The 26975-nt window shown below is 47.8% G+C and overlaps 1 long non-coding RNA gene across 1 annotated transcript; it reads right to left on the bottom strand.

Moving 5' to 3' along the window:
* Window positions 1–16780: 16780 nt before the first annotated feature.
* LOC130356911 (uncharacterized) lies at window positions 16781–26377 on the bottom strand. Its single transcript, XR_008889033.1, has 3 exons — window positions 26099–26377; window positions 23550–23620; window positions 16781–16942 (listed from the first exon to the last, which is right to left on the bottom strand). It is a non-coding gene; the product is annotated as an uncharacterized LOC130356911 (long non-coding RNA).
* Window positions 26378–26975: the final 598 nt, after the last annotated feature.

The raw sequence follows: 26975 nt of genomic DNA, 5'->3' as shown, positions 1-26975 counted from the left end.
GCGCGCCGGAGTACTCCTTTAACCTAACCTTAAAAAATCTTCCCCATTTGTTTTGCATTGTGCCTCCTAGGGTAAAATACCTCCATAACGCTTGGTTCACACACAGTATTTTGGTCAGTATTTTTAGACAAAAACAGGAATGGAGAAAAATTGCAATGGAAAGATTTGCACCTCTTGGCAGATCTGTGTTTTTGGACTTACTCCTGGTTTGGGCTAAAAAATTTACACAAAAGTAAGCCCGATATACAATGTGTGAACTCTTATATTCCCTAGGATGGACCAGGGCTTCTCAAATGTTCTCTACTGAGGCCTAACCAAACAGACCAAAGTGATGCCAGGGCCTCAACATCTGTCAAAAAAGATAAAGCAGGAACTACAAATAATGCTCATTCTACCCTTCATTTCTCTCCTAAACTCTCAATAACACTGAAATAACTGCAAAATGAGTTTCTGAACCAGATATTGCTGCATCCAGAGAAAGGACTGTGTATCTTAGGCTAAGTTTCCACTTGTTTTTTTTTTTCTGGCAGTTTTTGGATATCGGCCACTGCAGTTTTTGAGCCAAAGCCGCAAATGTATTCGAAAGGAATAGGATATATAAAGGAAGGTCTTATACTTCTCCTCCCTTATGGATCCACTTCTGACTTTGGCTCAAAAACTGCAGTGGCAGGACTCCAAAAACTGCCAGAAAAGTGGAAACTTAGCCTTATGGTTACTTCTGTAAAAACTGCCTCACCAAGAACTAGAGGACGCCCCACAGTTTAGGAAGCACTCGGATAGAGCAGGATTTGTTTTTTTCTAAAGAATCCTGTGAGAAACCTATCTATATCTATATGGTTATTTGCTTGAGTCCTAAAATGTATTCAAATTATTATTATTATTATTATTTTTTAATGTCTGTTTATTTGTATATTGGTAACTATTTGGAGTATGTCTACAATACAGTGACCCCCCGACCTACGATGGCCCCGACATATGATCATTTCAAGATACGATGGCCTCTCAGAGGCCATTGCATGTTGAAGGCAGCATCAACATACGATGCTTTTGTATGCCGGGGCCATCGTATAAACGGCTATCCGGCAGCGCAGACTGTTTCAGCTGCCACCGGATAGCCGTTTATGGTGCCCCGTGTTGGTCTGCTGACGATCACTTACCTGTCCTCGGGGCTCCGGTGCGTCCTCTTTGGGATCCCCTGCATCGTCGGCGCTCTCCATCGTCGTCATCACGTCGCTGCGCACGCCGTCCCGTCATCCAATAGGAGCGGCGTGCATAGCGACGTGATGGCGGCGACGGAGAACGAGGATGCCGGGGAAGAAGAGGCCTTGCCGGAGCGTCGGGGACACCCCTGGGACGCGGCGACAGCGATGGACGGCGACATCCAGGGCAGCGGTGACGATCCGGAGTGGCGGGGACATGTGAGTACAACCTTTAATACCAGTGGTCTTCAACCTGCGGACCTCCAGATGTTGGAAAACTACAACTCCCAGCATGCCCGGACAGCCGTTGGCTGTCCGGGCATGCTGGGTGTTGTAGTTTTCCAACATCTGGAGGTCCGCAGGTTGTAGACCACTGTCCTATACTTTACATTGCACGGATCCCTCAACATACGATGGCTTCAACAAACGATGGTCCATTTGGAACGGATTACCACCGTATGTTGAGGAACCACTGTATGTGGAAAATGTCTACATTAAATGGAACTTATCTACATCATATGGAACATCTCTACATAATATGGAACAGGTCTACATCATTTGGAGGCGTTTGTTGGATTTTATACTCCGTCTTCCCGCCATTTCCACTGCTCCAGGCCTGACGTAAGCCCCACATAATGGCAGTTACTTTGTTGTGGGGGCTGACGCTTGTCCATCTTGTGATCGCATACACTGGGTGGGTCAGCATCATACCAACTCAGCAGCATTAGATTAGGGAAGGTTGCTGATGTCTCTGAGACTTATCAGCCTCCTGCAGGGCGATGTTCCTTTGAACACTCATTACCAGTCAGCACATGCACATTGTGGCCCCTATGATAACAGATGGAGAAGCTACAGTATACATGTATTACAAGAGGGGCAAGGACATCGCATTTATAGGCAGAGAACAACTGGTATTATATATCATATGTATATAGTGTCATACGTATTTAATGCATCTCCTGCTAATCCTTACATGCAACACTTCTGCATACATAGAGGACATTTATCAAAGCCGGTGTTGAAACACTAATGTTATACACCAGTTTTGGTAGTGTAGTTGGAGTTTACAAGCACCAAAATGTATTAAATGGTGCAGGGCCTATGATAAATATGGGGCTAGTACACATTTTTGTGAAATTTCACTTCCGAACACAACTTTGTAAGCCAGGTCATGGCTGGTGTACATTTGAGACAAATTAGGGGCTTTGAAAGAAATTGTGCAACAAATAGCTATGAATTTCTGACCACTGCCAAAAGTTAACCAGACTATGGCATAGATACACAATTATAGAAAAAAAAACTGTGAAAGCAAACATCACAGAAAGTCAGAAATTTTCAAAATCAAATCATGCAACAAATGAACCCATTTTGTTATTTTCTCAACCCAAAAAAGCAGGTAAATCCTCTGATAAATCCCCCCCCCCATCTTGATTTATTAAAAATCTCCATTATGTCTTTGACTGCTATACAGGTCTAGTTACACACTATAAACTGTTACGCCGAGCGCTCCGGGTCCCCGCTCCTCCACTGACCCGGTGCGCTGCGATACCGTCTCCAGCCGGGATGCGATTCGCGATGCGGGTGGCGCCCGCTCGCGATGCGCATCCCGGCTCCCGTACCTGACTCGCTCTCCGTCTGTCCTGTCCCGGCGCGCGCGGCCCCGCTCCCTAGGGCGCGCGCGCGCCGGGTCTCTGCGATTTAAAGGGCCACTGCGCCGCTGATTGGCGCAGTGGTTCCAATTAGTGTGTTCACCTGTGCACTCCCTATTTATACCTCACTTCCCCTTCACTCCCTCGCCGGATCTTGTTGCCATTGTGCCAGTGAAAGCGTTTCCTTGTGTGTTCCTAGCCTGTGTTCCAGACCTCCTGCCGTTGCCCCCGACTACGATCCTTGCTGCCTGCCCCGACCTTCTGCTACGTCCGACCTTGCTTCTGTCTACTCCCTTGTACCGCGCCTATCTTCAGCAGTCAGAGAGGTTGAGCCGTTCCTAGTGGATACGACCTGGTCACTACCGCCGCAGCAAGACCATCCCGCTTTGCGGCGGGCTCTGGTGAAAACCAGTAGTGACTTAGAACCGATCCACTAGCACGGTCCACGCCAATCCCTCTCTGGCACAGAGGATCCACTACCTGCCAGCCGGCATCGTGACAGTAGATCCGGCCATGGATCCCGCTGAAGTTCCTCTGCCAGTTGTCGCCGACCTCTCCACGGTGGTCGCCCAGCAGTCACAACAGATAGCGCAACAAGGCCAACAGCTGTCTCAACTGACCGTGATGCTACAGCAGCTACTACCACAGCTTCAGCAATCATCTCCTCCGCCAGCTCCTGCACCTCCTCCGCAGCGAGTGGCCGCTTCTGGTCTACGACTATCCTTGCCGGATAAATTTGATGGGGACTCTAAATTCTGCCGTGGCTTTCTTTCCCAATGTTCCCTGCACTTGGAGATGATGTCGGACCAGTTTCCTACTGAAAGGTCTAAGGTGGCTTTCGTAGTCAGCCTTCTGTCTGGAAAAGCTCTGTCATGGGCCACACCGCTCTGGGACCGCAATGACCCCGTCACTGCCTCTATACACTCCTTCTTCTCGGAAATTCGAAGTGTCTTTGAGGAACCTGCCCGAGCCTCTTCTGCTGAGACTGCCCTGTTGAACCTGGTCCAGGGTAATTCTTCCGTTGGCGAGTACGCCGTACAATTCCGTACTCTTGCTTCAGAATTATCCTGGAATAATGAGGCCCTCTGCGCGACCTTTAAAAAAGGCCTATCCAGCAACATTAAAGATGTTCTGGCCGCACGAGAAATCCCTGCTAACCTACATGAACTCATTCATCTAGCCACTCGCATTGACATGCGTTTTTCCGAAAGGCGTCAGGAGCTCCGCCAGGATATGGACTTTGTTCGCACAAGGCGTTTTTTCTCCCCGGCTCCTCTCTCCTCTGGTCCCCTGCAATCCGTTCCTGTGCCTCCCGCCGTGGAGGCTATGCAGGTCGACCGGTCTCGCCTGACACCTCAAGAGAGGACACGACGCTGCATGGAGAATCTCTGCCTGTACTGTGCCAGTACCGAACACTTCCTGAAGGATTGTCCTATCCGTCCTCCCCGCCTGGAAAGACGTACGCTGACTCCGCACAAAGGTGAGACAGTCCTTGACGTCTACTCTGCTTCTCCACGTCTTACTGTGCCTGTGCGGATATCTGCCTCTGCCTTCTCCTTCTCTACTATGGCCTTCTTGGATTCCGGATCTGCAGGAAATTTTATTTTGGCCTCTCTCGTCAACAGGTTCAACATCCCAGTGACCAGTCTCGCCAGACCCCTCTACATCAATTGTGTAAACAATGAAAGATTGGACTGTACCATACGTTTCCGCACGGAGCCCCTTCTAATGTGCATCGGACCTCATCACGAGAAGATTGAATTTTTGGTCCTCCCCAATTGCACTTCCGAAATTCTTCTTGGACTACCCTGGCTTCAACTCCATTCCCCAACCCTGGATTGGTCCACTGGGGAGATCAAGAGTTGGGGCCCCTCTTGTTTCAAGGACTGCCTAAAACCGGTTCCCAGTACCCCTTGCCGTGACTCTGTGGTTCCCCCTGTAACCGGTCTCCCTAAGGCCTATATGGACTTTGCGGATGTTTTTTGCAAAAAACAAGCTGAGACTCTACCTCCTCACAGGCCTTATGATTGTCCTATTGACCTCCTCCCGGGCACTACTCCACCCCGGGGCAGAATTTATCCTCTGTCCGCCCCAGAGACTCTTGCTATGTCGGAGTACATCCAGGAAAATTTAAAAAAAGGCTTTATCCGTAAATCCTCCTCTCCTGCCGGAGCCGGATTTTTCTTTGTGTCCAAAAAAGATGGCTCTCTACGTCCTTGCATTGACTACCGCGGTCTTAATAAAATCACGGTAAAGAACCGCTACCCCCTACCCCTCATCTCTGAACTCTTTGATCGCCTCCAAGGTGCCCACATCTTTACCAAACTGGACTTAAGAGGTGCTTATAATCTCATCCGCATCAGAGAGGGGGATGAATGGAAAACGGCATTTAACACTAGAGATGGACACTTTGAGTATCTGGTCATGCCCTTTGGCCTGTGCAACGCTCCTGCCGTCTTCCAAGACTTTGTTAATGAAATTTTTCGTGATCTCTTATACTCCTGTGTTGTTGTATATCTGGACGATATCCTGATTTTTTCTGCCAATCTAGAAGAACACCGCCAGCATGTCCGTATGGTTCTTCAGAGACTTCGTGACAATCAACTTTATGCCAAGATTGAGAAATGTCTGTTTGAATGCCAATCTCTTCCTTTCCTAGGATACTTGGTCTCTGGCCAGGGACTACAAATGGATCCAGACAAACTCTCTGCCGTCTTAGATTGGCCACGCCCCTCCGGACTCCGTGCTATCCAACGTTTTTTGGGGTTCGCCAATTATTACAGGCAATTTATTCCACATTTTTCTACCGTTGTGGCCCCTATCGTGGCTTTAACCAAAAAAAATGCCAATCCCAAGTCTTGGCCTCCTCAAGCGGAAGACGCCTTTAAACGGCTCAAGTCTGCCTTTTCTTCGGCTCCCGTGCTCTCCAGACCTGACCCATCTAAACCCTTCCTATTGGAGGTTGATGCCTCCTCTGTAGGAGCTGGAGCGGTCCTTCTACAAAAAAATTCTTCCGGGCATGCTGTTACTTGTGGTTTTTTTTCTAGGACCTTCTCTCCGGCGGAGAGGAACTACTCCATCGGGGATCGAGAGCTTCTAGCCATTAAATTAGCACTTGAGGAATGGAGGCATCTGCTGGAGGGATCAAGATTTCCAGTTATTATTTACACCGATCACAAGAACCTCTCCTATCTCCAGTCTGCCCAACGGCTGAATCCTCGCCAGGCCAGGTGGTCTCTGTTCTTTGCCCGATTTAATTTTGAAATTCACTTTCGGCCTGCCGATAAGAACATTAGGGCCGATGCTCTCTCTCGTTCCTCGGATGCCTCGGAAGTTGAACTCTCTCCGCAACACATCATTCCTCCTGACTGCCTGATTTCCACTTCTCCAGCCTCTATCAGGCAAACTCCTCCAGGAAAGACCTTCGTCTCTCCACGCCAACGCCTCGGAATCCTCAAATGGGGTCACTCCTCCCATCTCGCAGGTCATGCAGGCATCAAGAAATCTGTGCAACTCATCTCTCGCTTCTATTGGTGGCCGACTCTGGAGACGGATGTCGTGGACTTTGTGCGAGCCTGCACTGTCTGTGCCCGGGATAAGACTCCTCGCCAGAAGCCCGCTGGTTTTCTTCATCCTCTGCCTGTCCCCGAACAGCCTTGGTCTCTGATTGGTATGGATTTTATTACAGACCTACCCCCATCCCGTGGCAACACTGTTGTTTGGGTGGTCGTTGATCGATTCTCCAAAATGGCACATTTCATCCCTCTTCCTGGTCTTCCTTCAGCGCCTCAGTTGGCTAAACAATTTTTTGTACACATTTTTCGTCTTCACGGGTTGCCCACACAGATAGTCTCGGATAGAGGCGTCCAATTCGTGTCAAAATTCTGGAGGGCTCTCTGTAAACAACTCAAGATTAAATTAAACTTTTCTTCTGCATATCATCCTCAATCCAATGGACAAGTAGAAAGAATTAACCAGGTCTTGGGTGATTATTTACGACATTTTGTTTCCTCCCGCCAGGATGATTGGGCAGATCTTCTACCATGGGCCGAATTCTCGTATAACTTTAGAGTCTCTGAATCTTCCTCCAAATCCCCATTTTTCGTGGTGTACGGCCGTCACCCTCTTCCCCCCCTCCCTACTCCCTTGCCCTCTGGTTTGCCCGCTGTAGATGAAGTGACTCGTGATATTTCCACCATTTGGAAAGAGACCCAAAATTCTCTTTTACAGGCTTCATCTCGCATGAAAAAGTTTGCCGATAAGAAAAGAAGAGCTCCCCCCATTTTTGCTCCCGGAGACAAGGTATGGCTCTCCGCTAAATATGTCCGCTTTCGTGTCCCCAGTTACAAACTGGGTTCACGCTATCTTGGTCCTTTCAAAGTCTTGTGCCAAATTAATCCTGTCTCTTACAAACTTCTTCTTCCTCCTTCTCTCCGTATTCCTAATGCCTTTCATGTCTCTCTTCTTAAACCACTCATCATCAACCGTTTCTCTCCCAAGTTAGTTTCTCCCACTCCTGTCTCCGGTTCTTCTGACGTCTTCTCAGTGAAAGAGATACTGGCCTCCAAGACGGTCAGAGGAAAAAGGTTCTTTTTGGTGGATTGGGAGGGCTGTGGACCTGAAGAGATCCTGGGAACCTGAGGACAACATCCTAGACAAAAGTCTGCTCCTCAGGTTCTCAGGCTCTAAGAAGAGGGGGAGACCCAAGGGGGGGGGTACTGTTACGCCGAGCGCTCCGGGTCCCCGCTCCTCCCCGGAGCGCTCGCTTCTCTCTCGCTACCGCAGCGCTCCGGGCAGCTCCACTGACCCGGTGCGCTGCGATACCGTCTCCAGCCGGGATGCGATTCGCGATGCGGGTGGCGCCCGCTCGCGATGCGCATCCCGGCTCCCGTACCTGACTCGCTCTCCGTCTGTCCTGTCCCGGCGCGCGCGGCCCCGCTCCCTAGGGCACGCGCGCGCCGGGTCTCTGCGATTTAAAGGGCCACTGCGCCGCTGATTGGCGCAGTGGTTCCAATTAGTGTGTTCACCTGTGCACTCCCTATTTATACCTCACTTCCCCTTCACTCCCTCGCCGGATCTTGTTGCCATTGTGCCAGTGAAAGCGTTTCCTTGTGTGTTCCTAGCCTGTGTTCCAGACCTCCTGCCGTTGCCCCCGACTACGATCCTTGCTGCCTGCCCCGACCTTCTGCTACGTCCGACCTTGCTTCTGTCTACTCCCTTGTACCGCGCCTATCTTCAGCAGTCAGAGAGGTTGAGCCGTTGCTAGTGGATACGACCTGGTCACTACCGCCGCAGCAAGACCATCCCGCTTTGCGGCGGGCTCTGGTGAAAACCAGTAGTGACTTAGAACCGATCCACTAGCACGGTCCACGCCAATCCCTCTCTGGCACAGAGGATCCACTACCTGCCAGCCGGCATCGTGACATAAACAAACCTGTGGTACAATGCTTTAGTCATACCCCTTCACTAGAGATGAGCGAATTTTTGAAAAATTTGATTTGGCAGATTTGCCGAATTTCCCCCCAACATTTATTTTGGTCCGAATTTATTCGCAGTGAATCGCTATTAAAAATGACTATTTCTGGCCTACAGAGAGCCTCAATTGGGGTGTAGAACATTTTGCCTTGCTGTAACACGCATAGAGTGTGTGCTGGGTTAGTGAAATAATACTGTTATTAAGGATGACATGCAGATCAGAGGCGTCGCTATTAGATTCATTGTTGCAGAGCGGCACAATGACAGAGCCTGGAGATGGCATCAGTATGAGGAGACCATAAAGTGGCTGAATGACACAGCATGGAGGTGACGGCCGCATATAGTGGCTGAATGACACAGCGTGGAGGTGTTGGCAGCATGAGGAGACCATATAGTGGCTGAATGACACAGCCTGAAGTTTGCGGCAGCATGAGGAAAACATATAGTGGCTGAATGACACAGCGTGGAGGTGGCGGCAGCATGAGTAGGGCAAATAGTGGCTGAATGATACAGAGTGGAGATGGCAGCAGCATGAGGAGAACATATAGTGACTGAATGACACAGCCTGTGGTGGCAGCAGCATGAGGAGGACATAAGGTGGCAGTATGAGACAGCTTGGAGTTGGCATCAGCATAAGGCGAAGATATGGTGACAAATTGAGAAAGCCTGGAGGTGGCATCAGCATGATGAGAACATATGGTGGCAGAATGAGACAGCCTGGAGGTGGCAGCAGTAGCATCAGGAGTCCTGAAAGTGAACCAATGACAGAGTGGTGCGGTGGGTGGCAATACCAGTACCTGTTTTTTTTAATAACATGCTTAGGATAAAATATATGGACCCCAATTTTTTTTAAATCAAACAAAAGGAAAGGTGTGCAAAAAACACCATGTGCCACCTACACCACCAAGTACTGATGTGATGCAAAGACCTCTAAAGGGTGGAAGGGAACAATATATGGTCCATTGTAACCGGTGGGGGGTGAAAACTTCCCCTGTAAGGCCCTACTCTCGCATTATTAAAGGGGTATTCCAGGAATTTTTTGTATTTGACTATGCTACAGGGGCTATAAAGTTAGTGTAGTTCATAATATAGTGTCTGTACCTGTGTGTGACGGTTTACTCACAATTCTTCTGTGATTTTCACTCCAATATTTATTTGTACCAGCATACAAAATAACTGTTGGCTCAGATTTTTCCCAGGTTACAATGTAGCCGAGACATGACTCACTAGTCAGCTGATGACAGGGAGCCTGTCTGCTTCAATGGGTGGAGGAATCGCTTGGTGGGAGAGAGATCAATCTGCAACTAACGCAACACCTATAGGCACCCTGATTGAGAACCACAGGTCTTTGAATAGATGCAGCTAATTTATGTTTCAATGGGTGGGGTGGCTCATGTGTGGGAGGGAGGAAAATGGAATTGTGGGATTTTTAGTCAAAAAAAGAAAAGTCAAACAGGAAATACCAGTTCACAAAAATCTAGCCATGCCACAGTGTTATGGTAATCTCACAACATAGCCATTTAGCCCCAAGACAAGCGCAGATCCTTCCTAAGCATGTCCATTACTGTCTGCCAGGTACATACTAAAATCACCTTATGGTGGATAACCCCTTTATTTCCCTTCTTGGCAAGTGTTACTCGCCCTAAAAAGGGCAGCCACACACAGGAACCTCTCCCTCTTTCTACCTACAAACACGGCCATTTCCCAGGGTTTTTAGGTTGAAATAGGGAGAGGTTCCTGTGTGGGGCCACCCTTTTTAAGACGAGTAACACTTTCCTTGAAAAGGTGTAAGGGAACAACGTATTGTCCATTGTAACCGGTGGGGGTAAAAACTTCCCCTGTAAGGCCCTACTCTCGCCCTATTAATTCCCTTCTTGGCAATTATTACTCACCCGGCCTCACACAGGAAACTCTCTATTTCCACCTAAAAACCCTGGGAAATGGCAGTGTTTGTAGGGGGAAATAGGGAGAGGTTCCTGTGTGGGGAGAGTAACACTTTCCAAGAAGGGAATTAATAATGCGAGAATAGGGCCTTACAGGGGAAGTTTTTACCCCCACCGGTTACAATGGACCATACGTTGTTCGTTGTTCCCTTCCACCTTTTATAGGTCTTTGCATCACATCAAAACTTGGTGGTGTAGGTGGCACATGGGGTTTTTTGCACACCTTTACTTTTGTTTGATTTAAAAAAAAAATTGGGGCACATCTGCTTTATCTTAAGAATATTATTAAAAGTTAAGTTTTACATAATGCATATCCTCAATACTTACTTGTGGTCTGATGCAGAGGAATGTCTGTAACGGGAGCAGCACCTTAAATATGTTTTGCACTATCCATATTTGTGAAGTGTTGGTGGCACCATGGTCAATCTACTCTGATGCATCAGGCATTGGTGGGTGGAAATCCTGGCTGATCCATGCCTGATTCATCTTCACAAAGGTCAGTCTGTCCACATTTTCTGTGGACAGACAAATTTTCCTTGTGGTTACTGTGGCCCCTGCTGCACTAAACACCCGCTCTGATGGCACACTACTGGCCGGGCAGGACAGCTTTTCCAGGGTAAACTCTGCTAGTTGCAGCCAAAAATCAAGTTTGTCTGCCCAGAAGTCCAGCGGATCTTCAAGGTGTGTTGGTCATGTCAAGGTATGCCACCACCTGCTGGTTCAGGTCCTGCTCCTGGTCTACCTGCTGATGATGAGTTGCTTCACTATGCAGGCGAAGAAAGCTACTCATCAGTGACTGTAGACTCAGGCTGCTGCTGATGGAGCTAGTACTGCTCCTGCTACCCCACTCCTCCCCAGCAGCCATGGCAGTGGAAGGTGAGCACAGAGGGCCCGCCAAGTCAGACCTGCGAGAGGATGGACGATGGCGCAGATAGGCATCGGCCAACTGACTACAAAGGATGTCTCTGTAGTAGGTCAGTTTGTCCTCCCTCTCAGTGGGTGTAAAAAAGGCCCCCATTTTGTGCCAGTAGCGAGGGTCCAATAAGGTGGAGAGCCCGAAGTCATCCCACTGCCGAATGGTGACAATTCAGCGGTCACTACGCAAGTGAGCATGCATCGTGCCATTTGTGCAAGTGACTCGGAGGGACTCCCTGCCTCCATCTCCACTGCAAACTGCCACGGTGTGTCTGGATACTCTGTTTCGCCTTCCCCATAACCCTCTAGATCCTGTAACTGCTCCTGCTCCTCCTCAACTGTCAGAAGACTAGAAAAACCACCCATCTCGCAAAACCTAAACTGTGCTCCACTGTGCCCCTCCTCCTCCAGTTCAGCCCCCCACAGGGCTCATGTTGCCGTGAGATGTAGGCACCATGTTTCCAGTGCCCAGACCAGCCATAGTTTCCAACACATGTTGTAGTAAATGCCGTAATCCTGGCAACTGACTAATAATGTGGCTTCCTCAAAGGGCCTGAGCAAACGACAGGTGTCACGTATGAGCTGCCACTAGTTCATATTGAACTTACACAGGGGAGTCCTCCTATCTGCTTTGATCATCAAGAAATTGGTGATGGCTTTTCTCTGTTTGTATAGTCGGTCCAACATATGAAGGGTGGAATTCCAACGTGTGGAAACGTCGCAAATCAGACTATGTTGGGGTGTGCTTTGCGGTGTATGAGTGGCTGAAGTGCATGCAAAGTTTCCTTCCCATTGTTAGGATGTCTTGCAGATGTTGGGAACACTCCAGGAACCGCTTGACAACCAGATTGAACACGTGTGCTATGCAGGGCGCATGGCTCAGGCTTCCTTGTCGCAGTGCAGACAAGATGTTCTTCCCGCTGTTGGTCACCATGATTCAATTTCTTCATGAATGACTTTTAGCAGCTCCTCCCCTGTGTGACTCCATTCGCCAAGGCAAACCATGTGAAGAACAGCGTGACACCGTCGTGCCCTGCACACATGGTATGCTGGAGGGGCACTGAGACTTGTCCGTGCAGTGGAGGCTGAGGACACTGTGAAGGATGAGGAGGCAGAGTCGCACACTGTCACAGGACCAACTGCCTGAGAGCATGGAGGCGGAAGTGGCGTGACCTGCTCAAGTTGGTGTTGTGGCTGTGCAGGAACCACATTCACACAGTGGGCCTTAAAGGACATGTATTGTCCCTGACCCTAGTTACAGCTCCACACCTTCTGTTCCCCAAAATTGTGCAGGGCTGGTACTGCCTTCTTCGCAAAGAAATGACGGCTTGGCACTCTCCACCTTGGCTCGGCACAAGCCATCAGTTCTCTGAAAGGTGCAGAGTCCACCACTTGAAAAGGGAGGGACTGCAGCACCAGCAACTTAGACAGGAGCACATTCAGCTTCTGCGCCGTTGGATGAGTGGGCGCATACTATTGTCTCTTGGACATGGCGTGGCCGATGGATTGCTGGCAGAATGACTGACTCGAAGTAGGAGGAGCAGGTGCATCTGGAGCGACAGAAGGTGGGTATGACACACAGCTCCCTCCGGCTGAGGTGGTGGTGCCTTGGCTGGCTGAAACAGGGTAGCAGTGTGCCACTGCGTGATGCAGCAGGCAGTACAGCCACATCGGAGCCACGGTTCTCCCAGGCTGCTTTATGGTGACGCTGTATATTTTGGCGTGCCATGGTGCCAACATTGGGACACTGGCCACGCTTCACCTTCTGCCGACACATCTTGCATGTGGCTTGTTAACGTCCTCCGGATGCTTGATGGAAAAACTGCCACTCCGCCGAGTAGCTGATTTTCCCACCAACAATCCGCACTGATTGACTGCTCCTGCTGCCGACTCCAGGAACCCGTTTCACTACCTCACAGGAAGGTAGGCTGCCGCTAAGCAGGTGGTGTACCCTGACTTTCCACTTCTGCCACCATGCTGACTGCCAACCATGCTACCACCTTGTGTCTCCAGTCCTCTAGATCATCCTTACTAAATAGTGGAGCTGAACCCACAGCATAAGATACTTCTGTAGGGGATGGAACAGCATAGGACCGAGGCAATGGGAGGACAGGGACAGCTCCTGGGCCATGCCAACTAAGGGTTGTGACTGAGGAACCCACCGACTGTTGACTGGGGATGTCAGATGTCACTTGTGATTAAGTGGATGACCGTGTTAACCAATCGATGACAGCAGATGGGTTGCTGGTCGAGACACGACTGCTAGCTGATACCGGGAGCTCTGGCCTCTCGCTGCGACTCCTGCTGCCACTCACCCCTAGTCTGCTGCGACCTCTCCCTGATAAATATAGGCCTTTACCACTCCTCTGTGCACGTCCTGGCACTTCTCTGCCTGACATACTTATTGTGTAAATGAGGGGAATAGAGTACTTTTGTCTGGCCTTTTACAGTATCAAGGCCCTTAAGACTTTAACAGGACAAAATAGTACACCACTTAGATGTACGTATGTGGTATGCACTTATGAGAGGAGGACGATGTGCTCCAGTACGCTTAAAAAAAGTATTTGTGTACAACATCAGCAGTACACACCAGTGCTGCAGCATACAGTCGCTGTGTACTACACCCAAAATTGCACTCTCTTTCAATCTCACTCCCTTCCCTATCAGTGCTTTAGGCAGGATTTGGCCTTTAGGTGAATCTCTGCTGTTCTGTGCAAAACACTGCTCTCTGTCCCTCTCTGTAAAAGAATGCTGTAGTGACTGGGAGGGGAATCGCTGCTGTAAAAATGCTTTTCTGTGCAACACACACTGCTGTCTGTCTGTGCAACAGAACGCTGATATGACCAGGAGGTGAATCGCCGCTGGAAAAATGCTTTTCTGTGCAACACACAGCTCTGTCTGTCCATATCTATCTCTCTGCAATTAAAGGCTGAAGTGACTGGCCGCAAGATGGCTGTCGATTATATAGGGCTGTGACATCACAGGCGTGACTGGCTGGTGATAGGCTTCATGCTGCATGTGATTCAGGGTCAACCCGCCTACCCTTGTTCCCGCCTTCCCAGGATTCCTTACCCCATGTCCTCACATGGGGATCCGCCATTTTAGATGCCCTGGAGCCTGGACCGCACTAAATGGAGTTTAATGAAGCGATTTGCTTGATCGAATCGCGGTGATATTCGCATTCATTGCAAATCTAATTGTTCCTAAAATTTGTAACGAATTCGAATTCGTCAGATTCGACTCATCCCTACCCTTCACATATCCTCTACTCCTTGCTGAAATATCAAATATATATTTTAGGCTGGGTTCACAACAATCCAGTGGTCTGACCCAGTTAGCTTCAGTTGACATCAGTTGTCCTGCGTCCGGCCCCTCAATATATGTGCTGGCTGGACGGCAGTGGGATACAGCAAGATGTGTTCCCCCATTCAGCAACCATGTGGCATATCGGACCATCCTGCATCCAGATTGAGGCATCAGATGAAGGGGTCAGTTCTACAATCAGTTTCCCTTCACACTTTTCTACAGCAGTAATTTTGTGCTTTGTTTGCACTGTGTGTAGATGTATCTTAGGTTCCCTAACTTTATTGGTGAGTTTTATGTATGTTTCTAAAATTGCCCGGCAGTCCAGAATATCTGATAGTTTGGCACATTTCAGGGCGTATGGGTGTCAAATCTGCAGGCGGTATTAATGAGACTATAAAAGTACAAAATGGAGACATGGGGGAGATTTATCAAAACCTGTGCAGAGGAAATGTTGACCAGTTGCCCATAGCAACCAATCAGATTGCTTCTTCTTTTTCAGAGGCATTTAATAAAAATACCACAAGTAATCTAATCGGTCACCTTTTCCTACATCACAGAATAAATAAAACGTGTCTAAGGCTAGAGTCACACACGGCACATCTGCAGTGTATTTGATGGTGTGGATGCGCTGCCGGCAGTCACAGAGTGACAGCAAAGCGAGCTCCCTGCTTCCTGTAGATCTGTGTGTTTGCAGAATTTTCATGTTGAAATTCTGCCTGGATTCAAAGCCCCTTTTATGTCAATAGAAGGTCCTGACATGGAATATTTTCTGCTCAAGGACTGACATATCAGTAAGGAAATTACTTGTGTGCAGTGAGTTCGCACTGGGGAAATTCTGCAAGGAAAATTTCCTGCCCTGCCACCAACATAGCGCCATGCTATTGACTAACAGCACTTCTCCTGCAGATATTTCCAGGAGATTGAAAATGTTCAACCTTCCGCTGGAATCCAATTCCTCGTCAGAAGTTCCATCAGGGAAATTTCGACGTGTAAACTGAGCACCCAAAACCTATTGAAATCAATGAGAGAGTGCTGCACCCATAGATTCCCATAGTGTGAATGGAGAATAAGAGTCTGAATTTTACATTTAATCACTGTATAACCAATGCTAATCAAAGATGGAACTTTAAAGAGATTTTGCTGCATTATGGTTTCTGATTTATTGATAAGAGGATCAGTGATGCTCCCACCCTAAGACTCTAATAGGGGTCCAGAGATAGCAAAGTATAGTAGAAGTAATGTGCAGTGTGCTCTCTACCAGTCTCATCCCAGTCTCAGGACCCCCACTGAGCAATGTTTTATGACCTATCATAGTTTGATGTAAAATAGCAGAATTTTAATGTTTTAGTATGTAAGGTATATATGTAGCAGAGCTTAACATGTCACTTTCACGTTTGTGCCTCATTTGTTACCTAAAGTACCGTGAAACGCTATTGATATCACATAGGGATATAACAGGATATACCGTATTTTTCGTCCTATAGGATGCACCGGCGTATAAGACGCACCCAATTTTTAGGGGCAAAATCTAAAAAAATTAAGATTTTGAACCCAATAGTGGTCTTCAACCTGCGGACCTCCAGATGTTGCAAAACTACAACTCCCAGCATGCCCGGACAGCCGTTGGGAGTTTTGCAACATCTGGAGGTCCGCAGATTGAAGACCACTGCATAGGAGGTAATACTCACGTGTCCCCGCCACTCCGGACCCGTCACCGCTGCCCTGGATGTCGCTCCATCGCTGTCCCCGTCGCTCCGGAACGTCTCTGCTGCCGGCCGGGTATCCTCGCTCTCTGTCGCCGCCATCACGTCGTTACACACGCCGACGCACGTACACGACGACGTGATGACGAGGAAGGAGAGCGCCGGCATTCAGGGGATCCCTGAACGGAGAAGACACCGAGGAGGCAGGTAAGGTCCCCCCCGGTGTCCTGTAAGCACTAACCCGGCTATTCAGTCGGGCTGTTCGGGACCGCCGCCGTGAAATCGCGGCGGTCCCGAACAGCCCGACTGAACAGCCGGGTTAGTGTCACTTTCCCTTCAGATGCGGCGGTCAGCTTTGATCGCCACGTCTGAAGGGTTAATACAGGGCATCACCGCGATCGGTGATGTCCTGTATTAGCCGCGGGTCCCGGTCGTTGATGGCCGCAGGGACCGCCGCGATAGAGGTGTATTCGCCATATAAGACGCACCGACTTTTCCCCCCCAGTTTTGGGGAAGAAAAAGTGCGTCTTATACGGCGAAAAATACGGTAGTCCCAAATACAAATAAATACAGTAAATAAAGTAGTATCACAAGCATTAGGCCATATTTAGTAGCACAGAAAGTTCTGTAGTTTGGGTGTGTTTGGGTCTGTATCTGTGAGAGAAGGCAAACTGTGATAAGGGACAGGCCTCTATATCACCAGGATCCCGGCTCAGGACGGGCTTATCAGTCTCCAGATGAAGGGACCAGAACTGCAAAACAAATGATACAGCAGATGGGATTAGACCAGGCCAATGGCGGTTTTTACAGTAAACACAGTTCTGTAATATGTTTCCTCCATAGTCAGAGCACGTTACTTTATCTGCTGTATCTTTGGGCTTCTATATTTCTACATAAATTTGTCCTAAAAGTAGCTAGAGAGAACCAAATCAAATGAATGACTTAAAAGTATTAAACTTGGTCATATATATATTTATTTATTGAGTAAAATGGTCCAAAATCACATACGTAAGTGGCAGAATATGTGAACCCTTGCTTTCAGTATCTGTCATGACCTCCTCGTGCACCAATGACTGCATATAAACATTCCTGGCAATTGTTTATTAGTTCTGCACATCATCTTGGAGGAATTTTAGCCTTTTTCTTTGCACAAAACGACTTCACCTCTGTTACGTTGGTGGGTTTCCTCCCATGAACCTCTCGCTTCAGGTCCTTATACACCATATCGGGTGGTTTAAGTTCAGGACCTTGACTTGGCCATTCCAAATCTTTAGTTATAGGGTGCGTTCCCACAGGGCGTATACACAGCGTATTTCACGCTGCGCAAAATTTGCGGTAGCAGCGGGAAATACACTGCGTATTCCTTGCTCACTATAAACACAGGGCTTTCCGGCGGCAGCCCTATGTGTGCAGTGAGTTTTGGAGGCGGGGCCGTGTGCCGGCGTGACTGTGATGCGCGGCTCCGCCTCCAAAACTCACTACTCACTGCTGCTGGAAAGCCCTGTGTGTATAGTGAGCAAGGAATACGCAGCGTATTTCCCACTGCTGCCATAAGTTTTGCGCAGCGTGAAATACGCTGCGTATACGCCCTGTGGGAACGCACCCTAATTCTTCTTAACCGTTCTTTAGTAGAATGACTGATGTGCTTAGGGTCATTGCTTTACTTTGCAGATCCTGTTCACAGAGAGTTGTTATGACATTTCCCTTTAGAATTTACTGGTATAAATTAGAATACATTGTTCTATCAATGGTGACAAGCTGTCCTAGCCCAGATGCAGAAAAACCGGCCAAAATCATGATACTACCAGCATTGTGTTTCACAGATAATATGAGGTTTTTTATGCTGAAAGTCATTGTTTTCTCCAAACATAACACTTCTCAATTAAACCAAAAAGCTCTATTTTTGTATCTTCCTGCCACAAAACATTGGGGGAGATTTGTCAAGGTGTCTAAGGCTTTGTTCACACCCCGATATGTCCGCACGAAGAATCTCTGCGGGAACATTCCGGACACTGCAGGGCGCCAGCATAATCTGCCGGTGCTAGGACCACACAAGAATGCGCTGTCTCATAGACGACTATGCATTCTGTGCAGTCTCCACACAAAGAATGAACGTGTTCATTCTTTGTGCAGACACGGAAAATGGAATTTCGGTGCCATAAACATCTGGCAGGAAATTCTACTGTGTGCACAGTGCATCAGAATCTGGTTGAATTCAATGCGACTCTGCTGCTGAGAAAACTCTGTGCTGGATTCCAATGCGGAATCCGGCACGGAAATTCTGACATGTGAACTTAGCCCAATAGTCAGATTCTCCTTGTTGCCATCTTTTCAGTCTGCTAATTACTCAGTAGGCTCATAAGTGGGTTGGTGTAAGTTCACACTGCGCAGTTTGCATCCGTTTTCTAACTCAGAGTGCATTTCTTTGAGAAATATTGCCATGAGGAGAAAGTAATTTGATCTATAATCGAAACTTAGGTGTAAAATAATGACATCATTTTATAGTTCAGATTGTTACAGATGGGGCGATACTAAATATGTGTTGTGTTTGTTGAAATAATTTGTAAGGGAAAATCATGTATTTTTATTTTTGGGAGGGCCTGTTTTTTTTTTTACATAACATTATATTTAGCTAAACTTTACTTTTTTTATTAGTCTTTGACATGCAATCTTCTGATTGTGCATATAATACATTGCTCTACTACTAAAGTGTAGAGTATTATACCAACATAAAGCTGAAACGCAACCTGTTGCTGGGCCTGCCTCTGGACTGCGCTCCCTCTCAGGGACCGCGGCGCTACTGGGGGTCTCCCCCACTGCCCAGCTGCTGCCTGTGTACCCGGTGTGCTCCTCCGTGTGCCCTCCTCGCTGCCTCCCCGCTGACTTGGAGGAGAAGGCTCAGCACTTGAGGTCTGTGCGGCCGGCCCTGCTTCCTCAGGTAGGAGAAGCAGTCTCTCCCGCGGTGCTGCTTGCACCTCCTGCTGCACCTCTGTAACCGGTGGGGACTCCTCACCCCTCTCACCTGCCTCCTACACTGCATTGCCCTCTATATAAAGGGCCCTCAACTGCCCTCCAGACTCCCTGGGCTGCTGTTGTGAGGGGTCCCCTGCCTCATCCCTCCTCATGCTGGGACTGTCTGCAGCATACACTACTCAGGACTCCCTGCTTACCCCCCCTCCCCCCCTGGATCATCTTCCTGCTGTGCTGGACTTGGCGTCCCCTCCCCCCCATCCCCTCCCCTGACCCCAAGAAGCACCTTGGACATTCCAGCTCCTTGTGCTCCTGATTCCCTTGTCCCCCAGCCCCCCAGGACGAAGATCTTCCGGTGACCCTGGAGGCCATCTTTAATTTGCTCCTTGGTGAATCTCCGCCTGTCCAGATTAAACTGGACAGGGCACATAGGGCCCTCTACCCCAAGCCTACCAATGGTCCCCCTAGGGATGTCATCTGCTGTGTTAGTGATTACCAGCTCAATGAAACCATCATGGCTAAAGCTCGCTCCAAGCGGAATTTCGATTTTGATGGGGCTCCTATTCAGCTATACCAAGATCTCTTTTGGATTACCTTAAGGAAGACAACCCCACATCCCCTACCACTGGAATTGTCCCTTTGCTCTACAAGCCAGCAAAGATGGACGCTCTGCTGTGTTGAGAGCCTACTCTGACATTCCATCCTTTTGCTCTTCTCTGGATATCCCTGCCCCTCAAGTGATAGACTTGGGGCCTATCCCCCCCTCCCCCACCTGTTTGGCAGCCAGTCCACAATCGGCGGTCTGGTCGGAATAAGAAGGCGTCCCCCACTGGCAGGCCCCCCTTCCCTCCTTCATCCCTTGCTGAATTGCTGAAGTTCTCTTACTATTGGCGAACTTAAATTTTCGCTAATGTTTGACCATATGTTGCCTCTTGCTGTGTTATATTTTTCATCTGTTGTGGTCACTGTTTTCCTGTTATTGCATACCTTTTGGTGGTCACCTTTTTTCTTGAAGTCTTTGGCATGGCCTCGTGGGGTGGTTATTTCTGAGCTAGTCTCTCATCCCCCTCGCTGAGGCCTTCTCAAATGCTACGGTACTGTGGTGGTGTTCTTACACCTCACTTATGTTCTCAATTTGTGCCTTGATCTTGTGGTCATGGGTTAATTCCTTGATTAGTTGTTGTTTTCCTGTGTTTGTTTGTTTCTACTTGTTGTCCATATGTTTGCCCTCTTGTTCCTTTTCTCTTTTTCTTTGGTTTTAGGTTGCTTCTCCTTGCCTTTCCTCTCCGAGACCTGGGCCCTGTGGCTTCTGATTTACCGCTTTGCTGAGACCCTTCGGGACTATTTTGTGAGTATGTTTCTTCATAGGCTCCTTTATTTTCTTTTCCATCCACCATGGTTAAGTGTGTATCCTTGAATGTGAAGGGATTGAACTCCCCCTCTAAGAGGCGTTTGCTCCAAAGGGAGCTGATTGCGCTGCATGCTGACATAGTCTTTCTTCAGAAGACACACTTTGACCGTTCTGGATCCTTTCAATTTCTTACCCATCTTTTCCCACAAGTGTACTCTGCTGTTACTGATAGGAAAACAGCAGGGGTGGCTATTTTAGTCTCCAGATCTTGCCCCTTACAAGTCTCTTCTTCCTTCCTAGACGCTCAGGGGCGTTATGTAGTGGTGGAGGGGACACTAGGTGGGGTTCCACTCTTACTCTGTAATATTTATGCTCCTAACACGTCTCAAATCCCCTTCTTGCTTCCTCTGCCTGGCTGTTGGGGGGGACTTTAATCTGGTCTTTTCTCCCTCTCTTGATCGTCATTCTCTCTCTGCTGCTCCCCCAGCTCCCTCCCAATTGCGCTTAGCCTCCCTTTTTTGGTGGGTCGTACGCACCTCATCGCTGTATGATTTATGGTGGATAAACCACCCGACGGAGCACTCTTTTAGCTTTTATTCCCACCCTCACAAACTACATACGTGCATAGACTACTTCTACGGTAACCTCCCTATGGTCCGCATGCTCTCTGCCTCCTCTCTAGAGCCCATCTCCTGGTCTGATCACTGTCCTGTTCTCCTCTCTTTTTCTTCCTCCGCCTCCTCTCTTCGGACTTGCCACTGGTGGCTGAATGATTCTCTCCTTAAATCTTTGCCTTCCCGGGAGTCGATACAGAAGTGCCTGACTAAATACTTTGCCACTAATGAGGGTTCGGTCTCCTCTCAGGCTGTCCTCTGGGAAGCTCACAAGTCAGTGCTACGTGGCCACTGTCCACTCCATGCAGAGATTTCTCACCTTGAAGCTCTCTTGCTCTCCACCCCTTCTCTTCCCTTGCTCTAGCGCTTGGTGGCCACTCGGGCGCAGTTGGGCGATCTGGCCTTGCACAAACTGGAGCAGCAATTGTTGTTCGCTAAACAGAGTTTCTATGAGAAGGGTAATAAGGTCCATACTATGTTAGCCAGATGCCTATGCGACCGGGCGGTTGCTCAATCCCCCTCTGCTCTGAAAGACTCTTCTGGTACTCTTTACCACCCTCCTGCTGGCATCTCCCGCCTCTTTGTTGACTATTATTCTAAACTTTGCTCACTTCATTCTCAACTCTCATCCGATCTGGTAGAGCGAGCAGCAACCCTTGATTCTTATCTCTCCAGATGCGGCCTGCCCACTCTGTTGGGGGCTGATCGGGAGGTTCTCAATGCACCTATCACGTGGGAAGAACTTACTGAGGTCCTCAAATCGCTACCTGCTGGTCGTTCCCCTGGCCTGGATGGTTTCACCTGTACTATAAGACTTTTTCCTCTGTCCTTGTGCCTAAACTTATCCCCCTTTTCAACTCTTTCATGGGGGGGAGGTGACCCCACAGTCCTTCTTACACTCTTTGATTACCTTGATACCTAAACCTTGGAAGGATCCGCATGATTGCTCTAGTTACCAACCTATTGACGTTCTTAACGCAGACTTAAAACTGTTCTCTAAGGTGTTGGCGGTTAGACTTTGTGCTTTTCTTCCATCCCTTATCCATAAGGATCAGGTTGGGTTTATCCCCTGCCGTCAGGGCGGGGACAACACCAGGAGGGTAATAGATCTTGTGGACTTGGTCAATCGGAGATCTGAGCAGGCACTGCTTCTTAGCCTGGATGCCCCCCCCCCTCTGAGCGCCTCCACTACCTGCAGTTGCGGCATTATATGTCGTCCTCGATTGGGTCTACAGTGGTTTCTCTCCCTACTGGATTTGAAAGACTATGCCGGGGTGGACCTCAGGTGAAGGAACTTCTTTCGGATATCTACTCCTTACTTCTCCACCCCCCTGAGGGGGCCCCTCCTTCTCATCGTTATATGGAACGCTGGGAGGCTGTTCTCAATACTGCTATCACCCTTCCTCAGTGCCGGGCTATTTGGGAGAGGGCCTCTAAGGCTTCCATCTGTACGACTTATAAGGAGTCCCAGTATAAATTGATTATGGGCTGGTATCATACTCCTGAGCTATTGAATAGGCTGAATTCAGACATATCCCCCGAGTCCCGGCGTTGTGTACACTCTTACATATATTCTGGTCTTGCCCCTTCTAACGGAATACTGGACTAAAGTTCAGAGGTTGCTGCATGAGGTTTTGGGTGTCCTGGTCCCCTTAGACCCCCTTATTTATCTCTTCCACCTCGCTCACCCATCTTTATCTAAATAACCCTTCCAACTCTTCCAACATGTTGTCTTAGCTGCCAAGACCCTTATAGCCAAGTACTGGAAGCAAACTCTCTCTCCCCCTGATTCGGTCCTGTTGGCCCGTATTTGAGAGATCCGCTCTCTGGAATTCTTGTCAGCATCCCTCAATAACTCTGTTCCATTTCTCTCGGTCTGGGAGCCCTGGGATCGTTTCACTGATAGGCAACCGCCCTGATTTCCGCTTTCTCCCTTCTCTCTCCCTCTTTTTCTTTCCCCCTTTTCCACCCCGCCTTTTGTGGTTGTTATGTGTATGTTTTATGTGTCCTCTGTCTGTTCTCCCTTCCCCTTTCCCCTCCCTCATATGTGGTTCGTACAACCTTTGTGTTTGACACTGATGTTGCGTGGTAACACGCGGGTTTGGGCACTTTACAGATTACTGCGGTAGTCCCAGATAAGCTATATTTTGGTAACGGAGGTCTTCCGCGATTCTCAATGTTTTTATTATCCTTCTTTGGCCTACCTATTACCTGCTTATGACTTGTTTATGCTATGTGTTCTTGGGTTTTGCCCTCTGTATTTCTATTGTATTTCACAGACTGTATTGGGCTTCGGCCCCTATGTTGCCATTTCCTTGTTTTTGTTTTTTTTTCTTGGGGATTTCTGTACTTGAACAAAAACCTTTAATAAAAATTACAGTTTAAAAAAAAATAAATAAAAAAAAAAGAAAATATATAGCATACCTGGGGATCTTCAATAGCTTCTCTATTGCTATGGAAACCCTCCATTTCCCGCCAATCATGTCACCCAGTTGCTGATGGTGAAAAAAAAAAAAAAGCCCTAAAACCACTTAGATGCTGCAATCACAATCACAGTACCCTTTTTTTCCCCCAACATCACCTGTCAGGGGTGAGGCAGGAGGCCATCATCGATACATTTTATACGGGTAACAAGTCCTGATGAATTCAGTGAGTTTGGCAGATACATGTTATAATATGGAAGCCTAAGGCTAGGTTCACACTACGGAATTTCCGCCTGCAATTCCGCTTTGAAATTGCAGGCAGAAATTCTGCTTTCTGAAATGAATAGTGTAGTGAATGGGTTTCCGTTCACAAATTCACACTTCGGAATTTGTTAATGGAAAACGGAGAGTTCCGCCTGAAGAATGACGTTGCTCATTCTTCAGGCAGAAATACTCGCAGAACACATTGCAGTCTATTGGAGACCTTGGCCACCTTCGGAATGTCTGGGCGGAAATTTTGTGCCCGGAGATTCCACAGTGTGAACCTAGCCTTAATGCTTGGAACCCATGAGCCCAAGTAGCACACCAACCCTGATGCAGCTTACTGTAAAGAAGTCACTTGTTTCTGGTATTTCTAAAGTGTGATGCAGTGGGGGTGTTGCTTAGGTATATGAGGGGTTAATTTAACCCCTGTCATTTGTGACGCCAGGGTGAGGGTTAATACGCTGAGGTAAATCGTCGGCCTATCGCCACCCTTCGCAGAAACTATAGGTGCGTGCTTAAATGAATGAAGGTCCACAATTAGGGATGAACTTGAACTTGCATAAACTTTACTGAAGTACTTGCGGTACATACAATTAACAGCAACAGTCTTAGTAATACAGTCTCTATACAGCTCAGCAATGATTGACAGATGCTGCGGACCATAGACTTATCCAAGGATTAATAGAATTAGGATTTGTGCAGAGATACGTCCGGATTTAGGGGTCTATTTAGGTCCGGTGTTCCCGCAAAGTTAACAGGAATTGAGATAACTCACAGTTCTGTATGGATGGCCGTTGCCGCAAGGCTTGGGTCTAGTCACTGCTGAAGATAGCTGCGCAGATCCTCCTCTATCAGCAGCCCACGAGGAAAGAGAGCGCTTAATGGCCACCACTCCCTTATATGGGCAGGGGCAGGCCCGTTTTGGATTGGTCCGTGTCAGCTGTCACTCACCGTTACAATGCATGGTGGGAGAACACGTCACTGGGACCTCCTAAGGTCCTAAAGCAAAACCATAGAGTTTCAACCGATCACATGACCCGCAGGTCCTGCTACGCTACAAACAGGTAGATAATTCAATATATACACTTTTTATACTGATAACTGTATAAACATCAAATAGGACTATTATATATCTAGTGGCTAAGTGAGAGGTGACAAGGGGAAGACTAGAAAAGAGGGACCCCGACGTCCTAGGGACTCTGACTATGGGGACCTCTACATAGGTAACGTATAAAATACGGTACCGGGATACCACAAAAGCTAACATATAAGTTTCTAATAATAATGAATCATGTTTTGCAGTGATAATAACTGCAGTGCATGATGCAATTGTAAGGAACATGAACATATTCTGTGTAGCTGAAGGGTGGACCCAGGTTACCTCAGTCCAAGGTCCTTTCCAAGGGCAGACTGTGACAGCAGATCATTATACTGGTTTATGCAGTAATAAAAGTGTGTATAAGGTGTAATTTGACTGAAGGAATTATAAATGGTTATATATGAGCAATACAGCTGCTATAATATATACATACAACACTTTATTTAATGCACAAAAACTGGTATGGAAATTGCAGCCTATAAGTCAAGAACATGTTAGTCATGTGCAAGGGCAGAGTTTTCCTGTCCCTTCTGTGCCAAACATACAGGGGGAGATTTATCAAGCTGTTCCCGCAATTTTTTTTGGCTGGAAAAAGATGCAATTGTGCGCAATTTTGTACTTTTGCAAAAAAAAAAAAAAGCGCCTTTTTGAAATAGACGTTTTTGAAAGACTGGCTGTGGGTTGCAGGGCTGTGCAGTTGCCCATGCAGTGGACAGTATTTATTAACTGCACTTTTTTAAAAAGGTGCAAAATTTTGGTGTAAGCGTTAACAAAAAAAAAACAAAAAAACTCTAATGTAGACCATGACCAACTTGACTTAAAAAAAAAAGACAGACCACAGTGAAAAGACTTTCAAGCATGGGGAACCACTTATTTAGAAAGGGGTCCTCTTTTAGAGTAGAGTAATCCAAATGAGCTAACAACTAAGCACCAAGAAGGGTTGTGTGACCGAATAGTTTTTTGAAAAAGACCAATACATTATTATGAAGAGCAATATATTCGGACAGATTAAGAGATTCAATTTGGACATGCCAGACAAGCTAGTATTGTCATGCTGTATTAGATTTCCCATTTGGCAACAGCTGGAGACACCACTACTGTCTTTGTATTTTCTAACAACCAGCTGGAGAGAGTTTCCCAGCATTTGGGTTGCTACATGAGCCAAATTGCCTTAAATTGTCACTCACCTAATAAATTGGTGAACGCAAAGTGAGAGCCCCAAGCTTTGAGACCAGGGAGCGGTGACAATCCTAGCCGCAATGGCCGCTGTAGGGGAGACAGCTCGGTAACAGGTAAGCTGCATTTAGTGTGAAGGTTGGTGCATGTGTCTTAACAGACAGATGCGACAGCTCTCTGTTATTCCAACTTGGGGCACACGAATTCTGTTGCACTCACCAGGTTGTTATGTTTTTGATACATTTTGGCGATTAAGCACCAAGAGCAACCAAAATGCCTAAGCAATCTCTATGGGGGAAATTTATCAAAACCTGTGCAGAGGAAAACTTGCCCAGCTGCCCATAGCAACCAATCAGCTTGCTTCTTTCATTTTGATGAAGGCCTGTGAAAAATGAAAGAAGCGATCTGATTGGTTGCTATGGGCAACTGGGCAAGTTTTCCTCTGCACAGGTTTTGATAAATCTCCCCCTATGGCTTTTGGGAAAAAAAACACCACCAGTAGTAGTGTCTCCAGCTGTTGCCAGACTATTTAGAACTCTGTATGACAATTTTATAATTAAAAAAGGGCTGTTGGTACCCTGGTAATGTCTGGCATTCTCTGTAGGTACCCTGGTAATGTCTGGCATTCTTTTATAGTTTTTATTTTAGCTTTGTTCAAAAATAAGACAGGCAGAAACACAGTATTGTCAGTCAAGTCAAGTCAGTTATCAAATTGACCCCATCTACTACAAATCCCACCAAGCCCTTAAGGTCTCTGAGTCACTGGTCCCCTCCGTGGGCCCTGGCTGAACTGCATAGACTTTACCATCTGTCTACCGTTGTCCATAACTTGGTGTCGGAGTCATTATTGCCCCCCGTGCCCACGATCTAGCGGTATACCTTCGGGTG

Source organism: Hyla sarda, chromosome 2 (assembly GCF_029499605.1).
Source record: "Hyla sarda isolate aHylSar1 chromosome 2, aHylSar1.hap1, whole genome shotgun sequence".
Lineage (NCBI taxonomy): Eukaryota > Metazoa > Chordata > Amphibia > Anura > Hylidae > Hyla > Hyla sarda.
The sequence above is the reverse complement of the archived record's forward strand: the minus strand, read 5'-3'. Positions and strand labels throughout refer to the sequence as shown.